This window comes from Taudactylus pleione, unplaced genomic scaffold (genome assembly GCF_031769625.1).
Source record: "Taudactylus pleione unplaced genomic scaffold, aTauple2 ptg000628l, whole genome shotgun sequence".
NCBI lineage: Eukaryota > Metazoa > Chordata > Amphibia > Anura > Myobatrachidae > Taudactylus > Taudactylus pleione.
In genome coordinates, this window is record NW_028285030.1 from 2,519,003 (window position 1) to 2,542,576 (window position 23,574).

A 23,574-nucleotide genomic window follows, 5' to 3' on the forward strand; every position below is an offset into this window, starting at 1 on the left:
ACGGTTGCTAGGCAACTGGTTGCCATGGTGACGGTTGCTAGGCAACTGGTTGCCATGGCGAAGGTTGCTAGGCAACTGGTTGCCATGGTGACGGTTGCTAGGCAACTGGTTGCCATGGCGACGGTTGCTAGGCAACTGGTTGCCATGGCGACGGTTGCTAGGCAACTGGTTGCCATGGCGACGGTTGTTAGGCAACTGGTTGCCATGGCGACGGTTGCTAGGCAACTGGTTGCCATGGTGACGGATGCTAGGCAACTGTTTGCCATGGCGATGGTTGCCATGGCGATGGTTGCCATGGCGATGGTTGCTAGGCAACTGGTTGCCATGGCGATGGTTGCTAGGCAACTGGTTGCCATGGCGACGGTTGCTAGGCAACTGGTTGCCATGGCGATGGTTGCCATGGTGACGGTTGCTAGGCAACTGGTTGCCATGGCGATGGTTGCTAGGCAACTGGTTGCCATGGCGAAGGTTGCTAGGCAACTGGTTGCCATGGTGATGGTTGCTAGGCAACTGGTTGCCATGGCGACGGTTGCTAGGCAACTGGTTGCCATGGCGATGGTTGCTAGGCAACTGGTTGCCATGGCGACGGTTGCTAGGCAACTGGTTGCCTTGGCGATGGTTGCCATGGTGACGGTTGCTAGGCAACTGGTTGCCATGGCGACGGTTGCTAGTCAACTGGTTGCCATGGCGATGGTTGCTAGGCAACTGGTTGCCATGGCGAAGGTTGCTAGGCAACTGGTTGCCATGGCGACGGTTGCTAGGCAACTGGTTGCCATGGCGACGGTTGCTAGTCAACTGGTTGCCATGGCGATGGTTGCTAGGCAACTGGTTGCCATGGCGAAGGTTGCTAGGCAACTGGTTGCCATGACGAAGGTTGCTAGGCAACTGGTTGCCAAGGTGACGGTTGCTAGGCAACTGGTTGCCATGGCGACGGTTGCTAGGCAACTGGTTGCCATGGCGACGGTTGCTAGGCAACTGGTTGCCATGGCGACGGTTGCTAGGCAACTGGTTGCCATGGCGACGGTTGCTAGGCAACTGGTTGCCATGGCGACGGTTGCTAGGCAACTGGTTGCCATGGCGACGGTTGCTAGGCAACTGGTTGCCATGGCGATGGTTGCTAGGCAACTGGTTGCCATGGCGACGGTTGCTAGGCAACTGGTTGCCATGGCGACGGTTGCTAGGCAACTGGTTGCCATGGCGACGGTTGCTAGGCAACTGGTTGCCATGGCGATGGTTGCCATGGTGACGGTTGCTAGGCAACTGGTTGCCATGGCGACGGTTGCTAGGCAACTGGTTGCCATGGCGATGGTTGCTAGGCAACTGGTTGCCATGGCGACGGTTGCTAGGCAACTGGTTGCCATGGCGATGGTTGCCATGGTGACGGTTGCTAGGCAACTGGTTGCCATGGCGACGGTTGCTAGTCAACTGGTTGCCATGGCAATGGTTGCTAGGCAACTGGTTGCCATGGCGAAGGTTGCTAGGCAACTGGTTGCCATGGCGACGGTTGCTAGGCAACTGGTTGCCATGGCGACGGTTGCTAGTCAACTGGTTGCCATGGCGATGGTTGCTAGGCAACTGGTTGCCATGGCGAAGGTTGCTAGGCAACTGGTTGCCATGGCGAAGGTTGCTAGGCAACTGGTTGCCATGGCGAAGGTTGCTAGGCAACTGGTTGCCAAGGCGACGGTTGCTAGGCAACTGGTTGCCATGGCGACGGTTGCTAGGCAACTGGTTGCCATGGCAACGGTTGCTAGGCAACTGGTTGCCATGGCGACGGTTGCTAGGCAACTGGTTGCCATGGCGACGGTTGCTAGTCAACTGGTTGCCATGGCGACGGTTGCTAGGCAACTGGTTGCCATGGCGATGGTTGCTAGGCAACTGGTTGCCATGGCGATGGTTGCCATGGTGACGGTTGCTAGGCAACTGGTTGCCATGGCGACGGTTGCTAGTCAACTGGTTGCCATGGCGATGGTTGCTAGGCAACTGGTTGCCATGGCGAAGGTTGCTAGGCAACTGGTTGCCATGGCGACGGTTGCTAGGCAACTGGTTGCCATGGCGACGGTTGCTAGTCAACTGGTTGCCATGGCGATGGTTGCTAGGCAACTGGTTGCCATGGCGACGGTTGCTAGGCAACTGGTTGCCATGGCGACGGTTGCTAGGCAACTGGTTGCCATGGCGATGGTTGCCATGGCGCCGGTTACTAGGCAACTGGTTGCCATGGTGACAGTTGATAGGCAACTGGTTGCCATGGCGACGGTTGCTAGGCAACTGGTTGCCATGGCGACGGTTGCAAGGCAACTGGTTGCCATGGCGACGGTTGCTAGGCAACTGGTTGCCATGGCGACGGTTGCTAGGCAACTGGTTGCCATGGCGACAGTTGCCATGGCGACGGTTGCTAGGCAACTGGTTGCCATGGCGATGGTTGCTAGGCAACTGGTCGCCATGGCGATGGTTGCCATGGTGACGGTTGCTAGGCAACTGGTTGCCATGGCGACGGTTGTTAGGCAACTGGTTGCCATGGCGAAGGTTGCTAGGCAACTGGTTGCCATGGCGATGGTTGCTAGGCAACTGGTTGCCATGGCGACGGTTGCTAGGCAACTGGTTGCCATGGCGACGGTTGCTAGGCAACTGGTTGCCATGGCGACGGTTGCTAGGCAACTGGTTGCCATGGTGACGGATGCTAGGCAACTGGTTGCCATGGCGATGGTTGCCATGGCGATGGTTGCCATGGCGATGGTTGCTAGGCAACTGGTTGCCATGGCGACGGTTGCTAGACAACTGGTTGCCATGGCGACGGTTGCTAGTCAACTGGTTGCCATGGCGATGGTTGCTAGGCAACTGGTTGCCATGGCGACGGTTGCTAGGCAACTGGTTGCCATGGCGACGGTTGCAAGGCAACTGGTTGCCATGGCGATGGTTGCTAGGCAACTGGTTGCCATGGCGATGGTTGCCATGGCGCCGGTTACTAGGCAACTGGTTGCCATGGTGACAGTTGATAGGCAACTGGTTGCCATGGCGATGGTTGCTAGGCAACTGGTTGCCATGGCGACGGTTGCAAGGCAACTGGTTGCCATGGCGACGGTTGCTAGGCAACTGGTTGCCATGGCGACAGTTGCCATGGCGACGGTTGCTAGGCAACTGGTTGCCATGGCGATGGTTGCTAGGCAACTGGTTGCCATGGCGACGGTTGCTAGGCAACTGGTTGCCATGGCGACGGTTGCTAGGCAACTGGTTGCCATGGCGACGGTTGCTAGGCAACTGGTTGCCATGGCGATGGTTGCTAGGCAACTGGTTGCCATGGCGATGGTTGCTAGGCAACTGGTTGCCATGGCGACAGTTGCCATGGCGATGGTTGCTAGGCAACTGGTTGCCATGGCGACGGTTGCTAGGCAACTGGTTGCCATGGCGACGGTTGCTAGGCAACTGGTTGCCATGGCGACGGTTGCTAGGCAACTGGTTGCCATGGCGATGGTTGCTAGGCAACTGGTTGCCATGGCAATGGTTGCTAGGCAAGTGGTTGCCATGGCGATGGTTGCCATGGTGATGGTTGCTAGGCAACTGGTTGCCATGGCGATGGTTGCTAGGCAACTGGTTGCCATGGCGACGGTTGTTTGGCAACTGGTTGCCATGGTGATGGTTGCTAGGCAACTGGTTGCCATGGCGACGGTTGCTTGGCAACTGGTTGCCATGGCGACGGTTGCTAGGCAAGTGGTTGCCATGGCGATGGTTGCCATGGCGATGGTTGCTAGGCAACTGGTTGCCATGGCGATGGTTGCTAGGCAACTGGTTGCCATGGCGATGGTTGCTAGGCAACTGGTTGCCATGGCGACGGTTTCTAGGCAACTGGTTGCCATGGCGACGGTTGCTAGGCAACTGGTTGCCATGGCGATGGTTGCCATGGTGATAATTGCTAGGCAACTGGTTGCCATGGCGACGGTTGCTAGACAACTGGTTGCCATGGCAACGGTTGCTAGGCAACTGGTTGCCATGGCGACGGTTGCTAGGCAACTGGTTGCCATGGCAACGGTTGCTAGGCAACTGGTTGCCATGGCGACGGTTGCTAGGCAACTGGTTGCCATGGCGATGGTTGCTAGGCAACTGGTTGCCATGGCAATGGTTGCTAGGCAACTGGTTGCCATGGCAATGGTTGCTAGGCAACTGGTTGCCATGGTGATGGTTGCCATTGCGATGGTTGCTAGGCAACTGGTTTCCATGGCGACGGTTGCTAGGCAACTGGTTGCCATGGCGACGGTTGCTAGGCAACTGGTTGCCATGGCGATGGTTGCCATGGTGACGGTTGCTAGGCAACTGGTTGCCATGGCGACGGTTGCTAGGCAACTGGTTGCCATGGCGATGGTTGCTAGGCAACTGGTTGCCATGGTGACGGTTGCTAGGCAACTGGTTGCCATGGCGATGGTTGCTAGTCAACTGGTTGCCATGGCGATGGTTGCTAGGCAACTGGTTGCCATGGCGACAGTTGCTAGGCAACTGGTTTCCATGGCGACGGTTGCTAGGCAACTGGTTGCCATGGCGATGGTTGCTAGGCAACTGGTTGCCATGGCGACGGTTGCTAGGCAACTGGTTGCCATGGCGATGGTTGCCATGGTGACGGTTGCTAGTCAACTGGTTGCCATGGCGATGGTTGCTAGGCAACTGGTTGCCATGGCATAGGTTGCTAGGCAACGGGTTGCCATGGCGATGGTTGCCATGGTGATAATTGCTAGGCAACTGGTTGCCATGGTGACGGTTGCTAGGCAACTGGTTGCCATGGCGACGGTTGCTAGGCAACTGGTTGCCATGGCGATGGTTGCTAGGCAACTGGTTGCCATGGTGACGGTTGCTAGGCAACTGGTTGCCATGGCGATGGTTGCTAGTCAACTGGTTGCCATGGCGATGGTTGCTAGGCAACTGGTTGCCATGGCGACAGTTGCTAGGCAACTGGTTTCCATGGCGACGGTTGCTAGGCAACTGGTTGCCATGGCGATGGTTGCTAGGCAACTGGTTGCCATGGCGACGGTTGCTAGGCAACTGGTTGCCATGGCGATGGTTGCCATGGTGACGGTTGCTAGTCAACTGGTTGCCATGGCGATGGTTGCTAGGCAACTGGTTGCCATGGCATAGGTTGCTAGGCAACTGGTTGCCATGGCGATGGTTGCCATGGTGATAATTGCTAGGCAACTGGTTGCCATGGCGACGGTTGCTAGACAACTGGTTGCCATGGCAACGGTTGCTAGGCAACTGGTTGCCATGGCGACGGTTGCTAGGCAACTGGTTGCCATGGCAACGGTTGCTAGGCAACTGGTTGCCATGGCGACGGTTGCTAGGCAACTGGTTGCCATGGCGATGGTTGCTAGGCAACTGGTTGCCATGGCAATGGTTGCTAGGCAACTGGTTGCCATGGCAATGGTTGCTAGGCAACTGGTTGCCATGGCGATGGTTGCCATTGCGATGGTTGCTAGGCAACTGGTTGCCATGGCGATGGTTGCTAGGCAACTGGTTGCCATGGCGACGGTTGCTAGGCAAATGGTTGCCATGGCGACGGTTGCTAGGCAACTGGTTGCCATGGCGACGGTTGCTAGGCAACTGGTTGCCATGGCGACGGTTGCTAGGCAACTGGTTGCCATGGCGATGGTTGCTAGGCAACTGGTTGCCATGGCGATGGTTGCTAGGCAACTGGTTGCCATGGCGATGGTTGCCATGGTGATGGTTGCTAGGCAACTGGTTGCCATGGTGACGGTTGCAAGGCAACTGGTTGCCATGGCGACGGTTGCTAGGCAACTGGTTGCCATGGCGACGGTTGCTAGGCAACTGGTTGCCATGGCGACAGTTACTAGGCAACTGGTTGCCATGGCGATGGTTGCTAGGCAACTGGTTGCCATGGCGATGGTTGCCATGGCGACGGTTGCTAGGCAACTGGTTGCCATGGTGATGGTTGCTAGGCAACTTGTTGCCATGGCGACGGTTGCTAGGCAACTGGTTGCCATGGCAACGGTTGCTAGGCAACTGGTTGCCATGGCGATGGTTGCCATGGCGATGGTTGCTAGGCAACTGGTTGCCATGGCGATGGTTGCTAGGCAACTGGTTGCCATGGCGATGGTTGCTAGGCAACTGGTTGCCATGGCGACGGTTGCTAGGCAACTGGTTGCCATGGCGACGGTTGCTAGGCAACTGGTTGCCATGGCGATGGTTGCCATGGTGATAATTGCTAGGCAACTGGTTGCCATGGAGACAGTTGCTAGACAACTGGTTGCCATGGCAATGGTTGCTAGGCAACTGTTTGCCATGGCGACGGTTGCTAGGCAACTGGTTGCCAGGCAACTGGTTGCCATGGCGACGGTTGCTAGGCAACTGGTTGCCATGGCGATGGTTGCTAGGCAACTGGTTGCCATGGCAATGGTTGCTAGGCAACTGGTTGCCATGGCAATGGTTGCTAGGCAACTGGTTGCCATGGCGATGGTTGCCATTGCGATGGTTGCTAGGCAACTGGTTGCCATGGCGATGGTTGCTAGGCAACTGGTTGCCATGGCGATGGTTGCTAGGCAACTGGTTGCCATGGCGACGGTTGCTAGGCAACTGGTTGCCATGGTGACGGTTGCTAGGCAACTGGTTGCCATGGCGACGGTTGCTAGGCAACTGGTTGCCATGGTGATGGTTGCTAGGCAACTGGTTGCCATGGCGATGGTTGCTTGGCAACTGGTTGCCATAGCGATGGTTGCTACGCAACTGGTTGCCATGGCGATGGTTGCTAGGCAACTGGTTGCCATGGCGATGGTTGCTAGGCAACTGGTTGCCATGGTGATGGTTGCTAGGCAACTGGTTGCCATGGCGACGGTTGCTAGGCAACTGGTTGCCATGGCGACGGTTGCTAGGCAACTGGTTGCCATGGCGACAGTTGCCATGGCGACGGTTGCTAGGCAACTGGTTGCCATGGCGATGGTTGCTAGGCAACTGGTTGCCATGGCGACGGTTGCTAGGCAACTGGTTGCCATGGCGACGGTTGCTAGGCAACTGGTTGCCATGGCGATGGTTGCTAGGCAACTGGTTGCCATGGCGATGGTTGCTAGGCAACTGGTTGCCATGGCGACAGTTGCCATGGCGATGGTTGCTAGGCAACTGGTTGCCATGGCGACGGTTGCTAGGCAACTGGTTGCCATGGCGACGGTTGCTAGGCAACTGGTTGCCATGGCGACGGTTGCTATGCAACTGGTTGCCATGTCAATGGTTACCATGGCGACGGTTGCTAGGCAACTGGTTTGCCATGGCGATGGTTGCTAGGCAACTGGTTGCCATGGTGATGGTTGCCATGGCGATGGTTGCTAGGCAACTGGTTGCCATGGTGATGGTTGCAAGGCAACTGGTTGCCATGGCGATGGTTGCTAGGCAACTGGTTGCCATGGTGATGGTTGCTAGGCAACTGGTTGCCATGGCGATGGTTGCTAGGCAACTGGTTGCCATGGCAATGGTTGCCATGGTGATGGTTGCTAGGCAACTGGTTGCCATGGTGACGGTTGCAAGGCAACTGGTTGCCATGGCGATGGTTGCTATGCAACTGGTTGCCATAGCGACGGTTGCTTGGCAACTGGTTGCCATGGCGACGGTTGCTAGGCAACTGGTTGCCATGGTGATGGTTGCTAGACAACTGGTTGCCATGGTGACGGTTGCTAGGCAACTGTTTGCCATGGCGATGGTTGCTATGCAACTGGTTGCCATGGCGACGGTTGCTTGGCAACTGGTTGCCATGGCGATGGTTGCTAGGCAACTGGTTGCCATGGTGATGGTTGCTAGGCAACTGGTTGCCATGGCGACAGTTGCTAGTCAACTGGTTGCCATGGCGATGGTTGCTAGGCAACTGGTTGCCATGGCGACGGTTGCTAGGCAACTGGTTGCCATGGCGATGGTTGCTAGGCAACTGGTTGCCATGGCGATGGTTGTTAGGCAACTGGTTTCCATGGCGATGGTTGCTAGGCAACTGGTTGCCATGGCGACGGTTGCTAGGCAACTGGTTGCCATGGCGACGGTTGCTAGGCAACTGGTTGCCATGGCGATGGTTGCCATGGTGACGGTTGCTAGGCAACTGGTTGCCATGGCGACGGTTGCTAGTCAACTGGTTGCCATGGCGATGGTTGCTAGGCAACTGGTTGCCATGGTGAAGGTTGCTAGGCAACTGGTTGCCATGGCGATGGTTGCTAGGCAACTGGTTGCCATGGCGACGGTTGCTAGGCAACTGGTTGCCATGGCGACGGTTGCTAGGCAACTGGTTGCCATGGCGACGGTTGCTAGGCAACTGGTTGCCATGGCGAAGGTTGCTAGGCAACTGGTTGCCATGGCGACAGTTGCTAGGCAACTGGTTGCCATGGTGATGGTTGCTAGGCAACTGGTTGCCATGGCGACTGTTGCTAGGCAACTGGTTGCCATGGCGACAGTTGCTAGGCAACTGGTTGCCATGGTGATGGTTGCTAGGCAACTGGTTGCCATGGCGACTGTTGCTAGGCAACTGGTTGCCATGGCGACGGTTGCTAGGCAACTGGTTGCCATGGCGATGGTTGCTAGGCAACTGGTTGCCATGGTGACGGTTGCTAGGCAACTGGTTGCCATGGCGACGGTTGCTAGGCAACTGGTTGCCATGGCGATGGTTGCTAGGCAACTGGTTGCCATGGCGACGGTTGCTAGGCAACTGGTTTCCATGCCGATGGTTGCTAGGCAACTGGTTGCCATGGCGACGGTTGCTAGGCAACTGGTTGCCATGGCGACGGTTGCTAGGCAACTGGTTGCCATGGCGATGGTTGCCATGGTGACGGTTGCTAGGCAACTGGTTGCCATGGCGACGGTTGCTAGTCAACTGGTTGCCATGGCGATGGTTGCTAGGCAACTGGTTGCCATGGCGAAGGTTGCTAGGCAACTGGTTGCCATGGCGACGGTTGCTAGGCAACTGGTTGCCATGGCGACGGTTGCTAGGCAACTGGTTGCCATGGTGATGGTTGCTAGGCAACTGGTTGCCATGGCGACGGTTGCTAGGCAACTGGTTGCCATGGTGATGGTTGCTAGGCAACTGGTTGCCATGGCGATGGTTGCTAGGCAACTGGTTGCCATGGCGATGGTTGCTAGGCAACTGGTTGCCATGGCGATGGTTGCCATGGTGACGGTTGCTAGGCAACTGGTTGTCATGGCGATGGTTGCTAGGCAACTGGTTGCTAGGCAACTGGTCGCCATGGTGATGGTTGCCATGGCGACGGTTCCTAGGCAACTGGTTGCCATGGCGATGGTTGCTAGGCAACTGGTTGCCATGGCGATGGTTGCTAGGCAACTGGTTGCCATGGCGATGGTTGCCATGGCGACGGTTCCTAGGCAACTGGTTGCCATGGTGACGGTTGCTAGGCAACTGGTTGCCATGGTGACGGTTGCTAGGCAACTGGTTGCCATGGCGAAGGTTGCTAGGCAACTGGTTGCCATGGTGACGGTTGCTAGGCAACAGGTTGCCATGGCGACGGTTGCTAGGCAACTGGTTGCCATGGCGATGGTTGCTAGGCAACTGGTTGCCATGGCGACGGTTGCTAGGCAACTGGTTGCCATGGCGACGGTTGCTAGGCAACTGGTTGCCATGGTGACGGATGCTAGGCAACTGTTTGCCATGGCGATGGTTGCCATGGCGATGGTTGCCATGGCGATGGTTGCTAGGCAACTGGTTGCCATGGCGATGGTTGCTAGGCAACTGGTTGCCATGGCGACGGTTGCTAGGCAACTGGTTGCCATGGCGATGGTTGCCATGGTGACGGTTGCTAGGCAACTGGTTGCCATGGTGACGGTTGCTAGGCAACTGGTTGCCATGGCGACGGTTGCTAGGCAACTGGTTGCCATGGTGACGGTTGCAAGGCAACTGGTTGCCATGGCGATGGTTGCTATGCAACTGGTTGCCATAGCGACGGTTGCTTGGCAACTGGTTGCCATGGCGACGGTTGCTAGGCAACTGGTTGCCATGGTGATGGTTGCTAGGCAACTGGTTGCCATGGTGACGGTTGCTAGGCAACTGTTTGCCATGGTGATGGTTGCTATGCAACTGGTTGCCATGGCGACGGTTGCTTGGCAACTGGTTGCCATGGCGATGGTTGCTAGGCAACTGGTTGCCATGGTGATGGTTGCTAGGCAAGTGGTTGCCATGGCGACAGTTGCTAGTCAACTGGTTGCCATGGCGATGGTTGCTAGGCAACTGGTTGCCATGGCGACGGTTGCTAGGCAACTGGTTGCCATGGCGATGGTTGCCATGGTGACGGTTGCTAGGCAACTGGTTGTCATGGCGATGGTTGCTAGGCAACTGGTTGCTAGGCAACTGGTCGCCATGGTGATGGTTGCCATGGCGACGGTTCCTAGGCAACTGGTTGCCATGGCGATGGTTGCTAGGCAACTGGTTGCCATGGCGATGGTTGCTAGGCAACTGGTTGCCATGGCGATGGTTGCCATGGCGACGGTTCCTAGGCAACTGGTTGCCATGGTGACGGTTGCTAGGCAACTGGTTGCCATGGTGACGGTTGCTAGGCAACTGGTTGCCATGGCGAAGGTTGCTAGGCAACTGGTTGCCATGGTGACGGTTGCTAGGCAACAGGTTGCCATGGCGACGGTTGCTAGGCAACTGGTTGCCATGGCGATGGTTGCTAGGCAACTGGTTGCCATGGCGACGGTTGCTAGGCAACTGGTTGCCATGGCGACGGTTGCTAGGCAACTGGTTGCCATGGTGACGGATGCTAGGCAACTGTTTGCCATGGCGATGGTTGCCATGGCGATGGTTGCCATGGCGATGGTTGCTAGGCAACTGGTTGCCATGGCGATGGTTGCTAGGCAACTGGTTGCCATGGCGACGGTTGCTAGGCAACTGGTTGCCATGGCGATGGTTGCCATGGTGACGGTTGCTAGGCAACTGGTTGCCATGGTGACGGTTGCTAGGCAACTGGTTGCCATGGCGACGGTTGCTAGGCAACTGGTTGCCATGGTGACGGTTGCAAGGCAACTGGTTGCCATGGCGATGGTTGCTATGCAACTGGTTGCCATAGCGACGGTTGCTTGGCAACTGGTTGCCATGGCGACGGTTGCTAGGCAACTGGTTGCCATGGCGACGGTTGCTAGGCAACTGGTTGCCATGGCGATGGTTGCTAGGCAACTGGTTGCCATGGCGATGGTTGCTAGGCAACTGGTTGCCATGGCGATGGTTGCCATGGTGATGGTTGCTAGGCAACTGGTTGCCATGGTGACGGTTGCAAGGCAACTGGTTGCCATGGCGACGGTTGCTAGGCAACTGGTTGCCATGGCGACGGTTGCTAGGCAACTGGTTGCCATGGCGACAGTTACTAGGCAACTGGTTGCCATGGCGATGGTTGCTAGGCAACTGGTTGCCATGGCGATGGTTGCCATGGCGACGGTTGCTAGGCAACTGGTTGCCATGGTGATGGTTGCTAGGCAACTTGTTGCCATGGCGACGGTTGCTAGGCAACTGGTTGCCATGGCAACGGTTGCTAGGCAACTGGTTGCCATGGCGATGGTTGCCATGGCGATGGTTGCTAGGCAACTGGTTGCCATGGCGATGGTTGCTAGGCAACTGGTTGCCATGGCGATGGTTGCTAGGCAACTGGTTGCCATGGCGACGGTTGCTAGGCAACTGGTTGCCATGGCGACGGTTGCTAGGCAACTGGTTGCCATGGCGATGGTTGCCATGGTGATAATTGCTAGGCAACTGGTTGCCATGGAGACAGTTGCTAGACAACTGGTTGCCATGGCAATGGTTGCTAGGCAACTGTTTGCCATGGCGACGGTTGCTAGGCAACTGGTTGCCAGGCAACTGGTTGCCATGGCGACGGTTGCTAGGCAACTGGTTGCCATGGCGATGGTTGCTAGGCAACTGGTTGCCATGGCAATGGTTGCTAGGCAACTGGTTGCCATGGCAATGGTTGCTAGGCAACTGGTTGCCATGGCGATGGTTGCCATTGCGATGGTTGCTAGGCAACTGGTTGCCATGGCGATGGTTGCTAGGCAACTGGTTGCCATGGCGATGGTTGCTAGGCAACTGGTTGCCATGGCGACGGTTGCTAGGCAACTGGTTGCCATGGTGACGGTTGCTAGGCAACTGGTTGCCATGGCGACGGTTGCTAGGCAACTGGTTGCCATGGTGATGGTTGCTAGGCAACTGGTTGCCATGGCGATGGTTGCTTGGCAACTGGTTGCCATAGCGATGGTTGCTACGCAACTGGTTGCCATGGCGATGGTTGCTAGGCAACTGGTTGCCATGGCGATGGTTGCTAGGCAACTGGTTGCCATGGTGATGGTTGCTAGGCAACTGGTTGCCATGGCGACGGTTGCTAGGCAACTGGTTGCCATGGCGACGGTTGCTAGGCAACTGGTTGCCATGGCGACAGTTGCCATGGCGACGGTTGCTAGGCAACTGGTTGCCATGGCGATGGTTGCTAGGCAACTGGTTGCCATGGCGACGGTTGCTAGGCAACTGGTTGCCATGGCGACGGTTGCTAGGCAACTGGTTGCCATGGCGATGGTTGCTAGGCAACTGGTTGCCATGGCGATGGTTGCTAGGCAACTGGTTGCCATGGCGACAGTTGCCATGGCGATGGTTGCTAGGCAACTGGTTGCCATGGCGACGGTTGCTAGGCAACTGGTTGCCATGGCGACGGTTGCTAGGCAACTGGTTGCCATGGCGACGGTTGCTATGCAACTGGTTGCCATGTCAATGGTTACCATGGCGACGGTTGCTAGGCAACTGGTTTGCCATGGCGATGGTTGCTAGGCAACTGGTTGCCATGGTGATGGTTGCCATGGCGATGGTTGCTAGGCAACTGGTTGCCATGGTGATGGTTGCAAGGCAACTGGTTGCCATGGCGATGGTTGCTAGGCAACTGGTTGCCATGGTGATGGTTGCTAGGCAACTGGTTGCCATGGCGATGGTTGCTAGGCAACTGGTTGCCATGGCAATGGTTGCCATGGTGATGGTTGCTAGGCAACTGGTTGCCATGGTGACGGTTGCAAGGCAACTGGTTGCCATGGCGATGGTTGCTATGCAACTGGTTGCCATAGCGACGGTTGCTTGGCAACTGGTTGCCATGGCGACGGTTGCTAGGCAACTGGTTGCCATGGTGATGGTTGCTAGACAACTGGTTGCCATGGTGACGGTTGCTAGGCAACTGTTTGCCATGGCGATGGTTGCTATGCAACTGGTTGCCATGGCGACGGTTGCTTGGCAACTGGTTGCCATGGCGATGGTTGCTAGGCAACTGGTTGCCATGGTGATGGTTGCTAGGCAACTGGTTGCCATGGCGACAGTTGCTAGTCAACTGGTTGCCATGGCGATGGTTGCTAGGCAACTGGTTGCCATGGCGACGGTTGCTAGGCAACTGGTTGCCATGGCGATGGTTGCTAGGCAACTGGTTGCCATGGCGATGGTTGTTAGGCAACTGGTTTCCATGGCGATGGTTGCTAGGCAACTGGTTGCCATGGCGACGGTTGCTAGGCAACTGGTTGCCATGGCGACGGTTGCTAGGCAACTGGTTGCCATGGCGATGGTTGCTAGGCAACTGGTTGCCATGGCGATGGTTGCTAGGCAACTGGTTGCCATGGCGATGGTTGCCATGGTGACGGTTGCTAGGCAACTGGTTGTCATGGCGATGGTTGCTAGGCAACTGGTTGCTAGGCAACTGGTCGCCATGGTGATGGTTGCCATGGCGACGGTTCCTAGGCAACTGGTTGCCATGGCGATGGTTGCTAGGCAACTGGTTGCCATGGCGATGGTTGCTAGGCAACTGGTTGCCATGGCGATGGTTGCCATGGCGACGGTTCCTAGGCAACTGGTTGCCATGGTGACGGTTGCTAGGCAACTGGTTGCCATGGTGACGGTTGCTAGGCAACTGGTTGCCATGGCGAAGGTTGCTAGGCAACTGGTTGCCATGGTGACGGTTGCTAGGCAACAGGTTGCCATGGCGACGGTTGCTAGGCAACTGGTTGCCATGGCGATGGTTGCTAGGCAACTGGTTGCCATGGCGACGGTTGCTAGGCAACTGGTTGCCATGGCGACGGTTGCTAGGCAACTGGTTGCCATGGTGACGGATGCTAGGCAACTGTTTGCCATGGCGATGGTTGCCATGGCGATGGTTGCCATGGCGATGGTTGCTAGGCAACTGGTTGCCATGGCGATGGTTGCTAGGCAACTGGTTGCCATGGCGACGGTTGCTAGGCAACTGGTTGCCATGGCGATGGTTGCCATGGTGACGGTTGCTAGGCAACTGGTTGCCATGGTGACGGTTGCTAGGCAACTGGTTGCCATGGCGACGGTTGCTAGGCAACTGGTTGCCATGGTGACGGTTGCAAGGCAACTGGTTGCCATGGCGATGGTTGCTATGCAACTGGTTGCCATAGCGACGGTTGCTTGGCAACTGGTTGCCATGGCGACGGTTGCTAGGCAACTGGTTGCCATGGTGATGGTTGCTAGGCAACTGGTTGCCATGGTGACGGTTGCTAGGCAACTGTTTGCCATGGTGATGGTTGCTATGCAACTGGTTGCCATGGCGACGGTTGCTTGGCAACTGGTTGCCATGGCGATGGTTGCTAGGCAACTGGTTGCCATGGTGATGGTTGCTAGGCAAGTGGTTGCCATGGCGACAGTTGCTAGTCAACTGGTTGCCATGGCGATGGTTGCTAGGCAACTGGTTGCCATGGCGACGGTTGCTAGGCAACTGGTTGCCATGGCGATGGTTGCCATGGTGACGGTTGCTAGGCAACTGGTTGTCATGGCGATGGTTGCTAGGCAACTGGTTGCTAGGCAACTGGTCGCCATGGTGATGGTTGCCATGGCGACGGTTCCTAGGCAACTGGTTGCCATGGCGATGGTTGCTAGGCAACTGGTTGCCATGGCGATGGTTGCTAGGCAACTGGTTGCCATGGCGATGGTTGCCATGGCGACGGTTCCTAGGCAACTGGTTGCCATGGTGACGGTTGCTAGGCAACTGGTTGCCATGGTGACGGTTGCTAGGCAACTGGTTGCCATGGCGAAGGTTGCTAGGCAACTGGTTGCCATGGTGACGGTTGCTAGGCAACAGGTTGCCATGGCGACGGTTGCTAGGCAACTGGTTGCCATGGCGATGGTTGCTAGGCAACTGGTTGCCATGGCGACGGTTGCTAGGCAACTGGTTGCCATGGCGACGGTTGCTAGGCAACTGGTTGCCATGGTGACGGATGCTAGGCAACTGTTTGCCATGGCGATGGTTGCCATGGCGATGGTTGCCATGGCGATGGTTGCTAGGCAACTGGTTGCCATGGCGATGGTTGCTAGGCAACTGGTTGCCATGGCGACGGTTGCTAGGCAACTGGTTGCCATGGCGATGGTTGCCATGGTGACGGTTGCTAGGCAACTGGTTGCCATGGTGACGGTTGCTAGGCAACTGGTTGCCATGGCGACGGTTGCTAGGCAACTGGTTGCCATGGTGACGGTTGCAAGGCAACTGGTTGCCATGGCGATGGTTGCTATGCAACTGGTTGCCATAGCGACGGTTGCTTGGCAACTGGTTGCCATGGCGACGGTTGCTAGGCAACTGGTTGCCATGGTGATGGTTGCTAGGCAACTGGTTGCCATGGTGACGGTTGCTAGGCAACTGTTTGCCATGGCGATGGTTGCTATGCAACTGGTTGCCATGGCGACGGTTGCTTGGCAACTGGTTGCCATGGCGATGGTTGCTAGGCAACTGGTTGCCATGGTGATGGTTGCTAGGCAAGTGGTTGCCATGGCGACAGTTGCTAGTCAACTGGTTGCCATGGCGATGGTTGCTAGGCAACTGGTTGCCATGGCGACGGTTGCTAGGCAACTGGTTGCCATGGCGATGGTTGCTAGGCAACTGGTTGCCATGGCGATGGTTGTTAGGCAACTGGTTTCCATGGCGATGGTTGCTAGGCAACTGGTTGCCATGGCGACGGTTGCTAGGCAACTGGTTGCCATGGCGACGGTTGCTAGGCAACTGGTTGCCATGGCGATGGTTGCCATGGTGACGGTTGCTAGGCAACTGGTTGCCATGGCGACGGTTGCTAGTCAACTGGTTGCCATGGCGATGGTTGCTAGGCAACTGGTTGCCATGGCGAAGGTTGCTAGGCAACTGGTTGCCATGGCGACGGTTGCTAGGCAACTGGTTGCCATGGCGACGGTTGCTAGGCAACTGGTTGCCATGGTGATGGTTGCTAGGCAACTGGTTGCCATGGCGATGGTTGCTAGGCAACTGGTTGCCATGGCGATGGTTGCTAGGCAACTGGTTGCCATGGCGACGGTTGCTAGGCAACTGGTTGCCATGGCGACGGTTGCTAGGCAACTGGTTGCCATGGCGACAGTTGCTAGGCAACTGGTTGCCATGGCGATGGTTGCTAGGCAACTGGTTGCCATGGCGACAGTTGCTAGGCAACTGGTTGCCATGGTGATGGTTGCTAGGCAACTGGTTGCCATGGCGACGGTTGCTAGGCAACTGGTTGCCATGGCGACGGTTGCTAGGCAACTGGTTGCCATGGCGATGGTTGCTAGGCAACTGGTTGCCATGGCGATGGTTGCTAGGCAACTGGTTGCCATGGTGACGGTTGCTAGGCAACTGGTTGCCATGGCGACGGTTGCTAGGCAACTGGTTGCCATGGCGATGGTTGCTAGGCAACTGGTTGCCATGGCGACGGTTGCTAGGCAACTGGTTTCCATGCCGATGGTTGCTAGGCAACTGGTTGCCATGGCGACGGTTGCTAGGCAACTGGTTGCCATGGCGACGGTTGCTAGGCAACTGGTTGCCATGGCGACAGTTGCCATGGCGACGGTTGCTAGGCAACTGGTTGCCATGGCGATGGTTGCTAGGCAACTGGTTGCCATGGCGACGGTTGCTAGGCAACTGGTTGCCATGGCGACGGTTGCTAGGCAACTGGTTGCCATGGCGATGGTTGCTAGGCAACTGGTTGCCATGGCGATGGTTGCTAGGCAACTGGTTGCCATGGCGACAGTTGCCATGGCGATGGTTGCTAGGCAACTGGTTGCCATGGCGACGGTTGCTAGGCAACTGGTTGCCATGGCGACGGTTGCTAGGCAACTGGTTGCCATGGCGACGGTTGCTAGGCAACTGGTTGCCATGGCGATGGTTGCTAGGCAACTGGTTGCCATGGCAATGGTTGCTAGGCAAGTGGTTGCCATGGCGATGGTTGCCATGGCGATGGTTGCTAGGCAACTGGTTGCCATGGCGATGGTTGCTAGGCAACTGGTTGCCATGGCGACGGTTGTTTGGCAACTGGTTGCCATGGTGATGGTTGCTAGGCAACTGGTTGCCATGGCGACGGTTGCTTGGCAACTGGTTGCCATGGCGACGGTTGCTAGGCAAGTGGTTGCCATGGCGATGGTTGCCATGGCGATGGTTGCTAGGCAACTGGTTGCCATGGCGATGGTTGCTAGGCAACTGGTTGCCATGGCGATGGTTGCTAGGCAACTGGTTGCCATGGCGACGGTTTCTAGGCAACTGGTTGCCATGGCGACGGTTGCTAGGCAACTGGTTGCCATGGCGATGGTTGCCATGGTGATAATTGCTAGGCAACTGGTTGCCATGGCGACGGTTGCTAGACAACTGGTTGCCATGGCAACGGTTGCTAGGCAACTGGTTGCCATGGCGACGGTTGCTAGGCAACTGGTTGCCATGGCAACGGTTGCTAGGCAACTGGTTGCCATGGCGATGGTTGCTAGGCAACTGGTTGCCATGGCAATGGTTGCTAGGCAACTGGTTGCCATGGCAATGGTTGCTAGGCAACTGGTTGCCATGGTGATGGTTGCCATTGCGATGGTTGCTAGGCAACTGGTTGCCATGGCGACGGTTGCTAGGCAACTGGTTTCCATGGCGACGGTTGCTAGGCAACTGGTTGCCATGGCGACGGTTGCTAGGCAACTGGTTGCCATGGCGATGGTTGCCATGGTGACGGTTGCTAGGCAACTGGTTGCCATGGCGACGGTTGCTAGGCAACTGGTTGCCATGGCGATGGTTGCTAGGCAACTGGTTGCCATGGTGACGGTTGCTAGGCAACTGGTTGCCATGGCGATGGTTGCTAGTCAACTGGTTGCCATGGCGATGGTTGCTAGGCAACTGGTTGCCATGGCGACAGTTGCTAGGCAACTGGTTTCCATGGCGACGGTTGCTAGGCAACTGGTTGCCATGGCGATGGTTGCTAGGCAACTGGTTGCCATGGCGACGGTTGCTAGGCAACTGGTTGCCATGGCGATGGTTGCCATGGTGACGGTTGCTAGTCAACTGGTTGCCATGGCGATGGTTGCTAGGCAACTGGTTGCCATGGCATAGGTTGCTAGGCAACGGGTTGCCATGGCGATGGCTGCCATGGTGATAATTGCTAGGCAACTGGTTGCCATGGTGACGGTTGCTAGGCAACTGGTTGCCATGGCGACGGTTGCTAGGCAACTGGTTGCCATGGCGATGGTTGCTAGGCAACTGGTTGCCATGGTGACGGTTGCTAGGCAACTGGTTGCCATGGCGATGGTTGCTAGTCAACTGGTTGCCATGGCGATGGTTGCTAGGCAACTGGTTGCCATGGCGACAGTTGCTAGGCAACTGGTTTCCATGGCGACGGTTGCTAGGCAACTGGTTGCCATGGCGATGGTTGCTAGGCAACTGGTTGCCATGGCGACGGTTGCTAGGCAACTGGTTGCCATGGCGATGGTTGCCATGGTGACGGTTGCTAGTCAACTGGTTGCCATGGCGATGGTTGCTAGGCAACTGGTTGCCATGGCATAGGTTGCTAGGCAACTGGTTGCCATGGCGATGGTTGCCATGGTGATAATTGCTAGGCAACTGGTTGCCATGGCGACGGTTGCTAGGCAACTGGTTGCCATGGCGACGGTTGCTAGGCAACTGGTTGCCATGGCAACGGTTGCTAGGCAACTGGTTGCCATGGCGACGGTTGCTAGGCAACTGGTTGCCATGGCGATGGTTGCTAGGCAACTGGTTGCCATGGCAATGGTTGCTAGGCAACTGGTTGCCATGGCAATGGTTGCTAGGCAACTGGTTGCCATGGCGATGGTTGCCATTGCGATGGTTGCTAGGCAACTGGTTGCCATGGCGATGGTTGCTAGGCAACTGGTTGCCATGGCGACGGTTGCTAGGCAAATGGTTGCCATGGCGACGGTTGCTAGGCAACTGGTTGCCATGGCGACGGTTGCTAGGCAACTGGTTGCCATGGCGACGGTTGCTAGGCAACTGGTTGCCATGGCGATGGTTGCTAGGCAACTGGTTGCCATGGCGATGGTTGCTAGGCAACTGGTTGCCATGGCGATGGTTGCCATGGTGATGGTTGCTAGGCAACTGGTTGCCATGGTGACGGTTGCAAGGCAACTGGTTGCCATGGCGACGGTTGCTAGGCAACTGGTTGCCATGGCGACGGTTGCTAGGCAACTGGTTGCCATGGCGACAGTTACTAGGCAACTGGTTGCCATGGCGATGGTTGCTAGGCAACTGGTTGCCATGGCGATGGTTGCCATGGCGACGGTTGCTAGGCAACTGGTTGCCATGGTGATGGTTGCTAGGCAACTTGTTGCCATGGCGACGGTTGCTAGGCAACTGGTTGCCATGGCAACGGTTGCTAGGCAACTGGTTGCCATGGCGATGGTTGCCATGGCGATGGTTGCTAGGCAACTGGTTGCCATGGCGATGGTTGCTAGGCAACTGGTTGCCATGGCGATGGTTGCTAGGCAACTGGTTGCCATGGCGACGGTTGCTAGGCAACTGGTTGCCATGGCGACGGTTGCTAGGCAACTGGTTGCCATGGCGATGGTTGCCATGGTGATAATTGCTAGGCAACTGGTTGCCATGGAGACAGTTGCTAGACAACTGGTTGCCATGGCAATGGTTGCTAGGCAACTGTTTGCCATGGCGACGGTTGCTAGGCAACTGGTTGCCAGGCAACTGGTTGCCATGGCGACGGTTGCTAGGCAACTGGTTGCCATGGCGATGGTTGCTAGGCAACTGGTTGCCATGGCAATGGTTGCTAGGCAACTGGTTGCCATGGCAATGGTTGCTAGGCAACTGGTTGCCATGGCGATGGTTGCCATTGCGATGGTTGCTAGGCAACTGGTTGCCATGGCGATGGTTGCTAGGCAACTGGTTGCCATGGCGATGGTTGCTAGGCAACTGGTTGCCATGGCGACGGTTGCTAGGCAACTGGTTGCCATGGTGATGGTTGCTAGGCAACTGGTTGCCATGGCGATGGTTGCTTGGCAACTGGTTGCCATAGCGATGGTTGCTACGCAACTGGTTGCCATGGCGATGGTTGCTAGGCAACTGGTTGCCATGGCGATGGTTGCTAGGCAACTGGTTGCCATGGTGATGGTTGCTAGGCAACTGGTTGCCATGGCGACGGTTGCTAGGCAACTGGTTGCCATGGCGACGGTTGCTAGGCAACTGGTTGCCATGGCGACAGTTGCCATGGCGACGGTTGCTAGGCAACTGGTTGCCATGGCGATGGTTGCTAGGCAACTGGTTGCCATGGCGATGGTTGCCATGGCGATGGTTGCTAGGCAACTGGTTGCCATGGCGACGGTTGCTAGGCAACTGGTTGCCATGGCGATGGTTGCTAGGCAACTGGTTGCCATGGCGATGGTTGCTAGGCAACTGGTTGCCATGGCGACAGTTGCCATGGCGATGGTTGCTAGGCAACTGGTTGCCATGGCGACGGTTGCTAGGCAACTGGTTGCCATGGTGACGGTTGCTAGGCAACTGGTTGCCATGGCAACGGTTGCTAAGCAACTGGTTGCCATGGCGATGGTTGCTAGGCAACTGGTTGCCATGGTGATGGTTGCCATGGCGACGGTTCCTAGGCAACTGGTTGTCATGGCGATGGTTGCTAGGCAACTGGTCGCCATGGCGATGGTTGCCATGGTGACGGTTGCTAGGCAACTGGTTGCCATGGCGACGGTTGCTAGGCAACTGGTTGCCATGGCGAAGGTTGCTAGGCAACTGGTTGCCATGGCGATGGTTGCTAGGCAACTGGTTGCCATGGCGACGGTTGCTAGGCAACTGGTTGCCATGGCGACGGTTGCTAGGCAACTGGTTGCCATGGCGACGGTTGCTAGGCAACTGGTTGCCATGGTGACGGATGCTAGGCAACTGGTTGCCATGGCGATGGTTGCCATGGCGATGGTTGCCATGGCGATGGTTGCTAGGCAACTGGTTGCCATGGCGACGGTTGCTAGACAACTGGTTGCCATGGCGACGGTTGCTAGTCAACTGGTTGCCATGGCGATGGTTGCTAGGCAACTGGTTGCCATGGCGACGGTTGCTAGGCAACTGGTTGCCATGGCGACGGTTGCAAGGCAACTGGTTGCCATGGCGACGGTTGCTAGGCAACTGGTTGCCATGGCGATGGTTGCCATGGCGCCGGTTACTAGGCAACTGGTTGCCATGGTGACAGTTGATAGGCAACTGGTTGCCATGGCGATGGTTGCTAGGCAACTGGTTGCCATGGCGACGGTTGCAAGGCAACTGGTTGCCATGGCGACGGTTGCTAGGCAACTGGTTGCCATGGCGACGGTTGCTAGGCAACTGGTTGCCATGGCGACGGTTGCTAGGCAACTGGTTGCCATGGCGACAGTTGCCATGGCGACGGTTGCTAGGCAACTGGTTGCCATGGCGATGGTTGCTAGGCAACTGGTTGCCATGGCGACGGTTGCTAGGCAACTGGTTGCCATGGCGACGGTTGCTAGGCAACTGGTTGCCATGGCGATGGTTGCTAGGCAACTGGTTGCCATGGCGATGGTTGCTAGGCAACTGGTTGCCATGGCGACAGTTGCCATGGCGATGGTTGCTAGGCAACTGGTTGCCATGGCGACGGTTGCTAGGCAACTGGTTGCCATGGCGACGGTTGCTAGGCAACTGGTTGCCATGGCGATGGTTGCTAGGCAACTGGTTGCCATGGCAATGGTTGCTAGGCAACTGGTTGCCATGGCGATGGTTGCTAGGCAACTGGTTGCCATGGCGATGGTTGCCATGGTAATAATAGCTAGGCAACTGGTTGCCATGGCAACGGTTGCTAGGCAACTGGTTGCCATGGCGACGGTTGCTAGGCAACTGGTTGCCATGGCGATGGTTGCTAGGCAACTGGTTGCCATGGCAATGGTTGCTAGGCAACTGGTTGCCATGGCAATGGTTGCTAGGCAACTGGTTGCCATGGCGATGGTTGCCATTGCGATGGTTGCTAGGCAACTGGTTGCCATGGCGATGGTTGCTAGGTAATTGGTTGCCATGGCGACGGTTGCTAGACAACTGGTTGCCATGGTGATGGTTGCTAGGCAACTGGTTGCCATGGCGATGGTTGCTAGGCAACTGGTTGCCATGGCGATGGTTGCTAGGCAACTGGTTGCCATGGCAATGGTTGCCATGGTGATGGTTGCTAGGCAACTGGTTGCCATGGTGACGGTTGCAAGGCAACTGGTTGCCATGGCGACGGTTGCTAGGCAACTGGTTGCCATGGCGACGGTTGCTAGGCAACTGGTTGCCATGTCGATGGTTGCTAGGCAACTGGTTGCCATGGCGATGGTTGCCATGGTGATGGTTGCTAGGCAACTGGTTGCCATGGCGATGGTTGCTAGGCAACTGGTTGCCATGGCGATGGTTGCTAGGCAACTGGTTGCCATGGCGATGGTTGCTACGCAACTGGTTGCCATGGCGACAGTTGCTTGGCAACTGGTTGCCATGGCGACGGTTGCTAGGCAACTGGTTGCCATGGCGATGGTTGCCATGGCGATGGTTGCTAGGCAACTGGTTGCCATGGCGACGGTTGCTAGGCAACTGGTTGCCATGTGATGGTTGCTAGGCAACTGGTTGCCATGGCGATGGTTGCTTGGCAACTGGTTGCCATGGCGACGGTTGCTAGGCAACTGGTTGCCATGGCGATGGTTGCTAGGCAACTGGTTGCCATGGCGATGGTTGCTAGGCAACTGGTTGCCATGGCGATGGTTGCTAGGCAACTGGTTGCCATGGCGACGGTTGCTAGGCAACTGGTTGCCATGGCGACGGTTGCTAGGCAACTGGTTGCCATGGCGATGGTTGCCATGGTGATAATTGCTAGGCAACTGGTTGCCATGGCGACGGTTGCTAGACAACTGGTTGCCATTGCAACGGTTGCTAGGCAACTGGTTGCCATGGCGACGGTTGCTAGGCAACTGGTTGCCATGGCAACGGTTGCTAGGCAACTGGTTGCCATGGCGACGGTTGCTAGGCAACTGGTTGCCATGGCGATGGTTGCTAGGCAACTGGTTGCCATGGCAATGGTTGCTAGGCAACTGGTTGCCATGGCAATGGTTGCTAGGCAACTGGTTGCCATGGCGATGGTTGCCATTGCGATGGTTGCTAGGCAACTGGTTGCCATGGCGATGGTTGCTAGGTAATTGGTTGCCATGGCGACGGTTGCTAGACAACTGGTTGCCATGGTGATGGTTGCTAGGCAACTGGTTGCCATGGCGATGGTTGCTAGGCAACTGGTTGCCATGGCGATGGTTGCTAGGCAACTGGTTGCCATGGCAATGGTTGC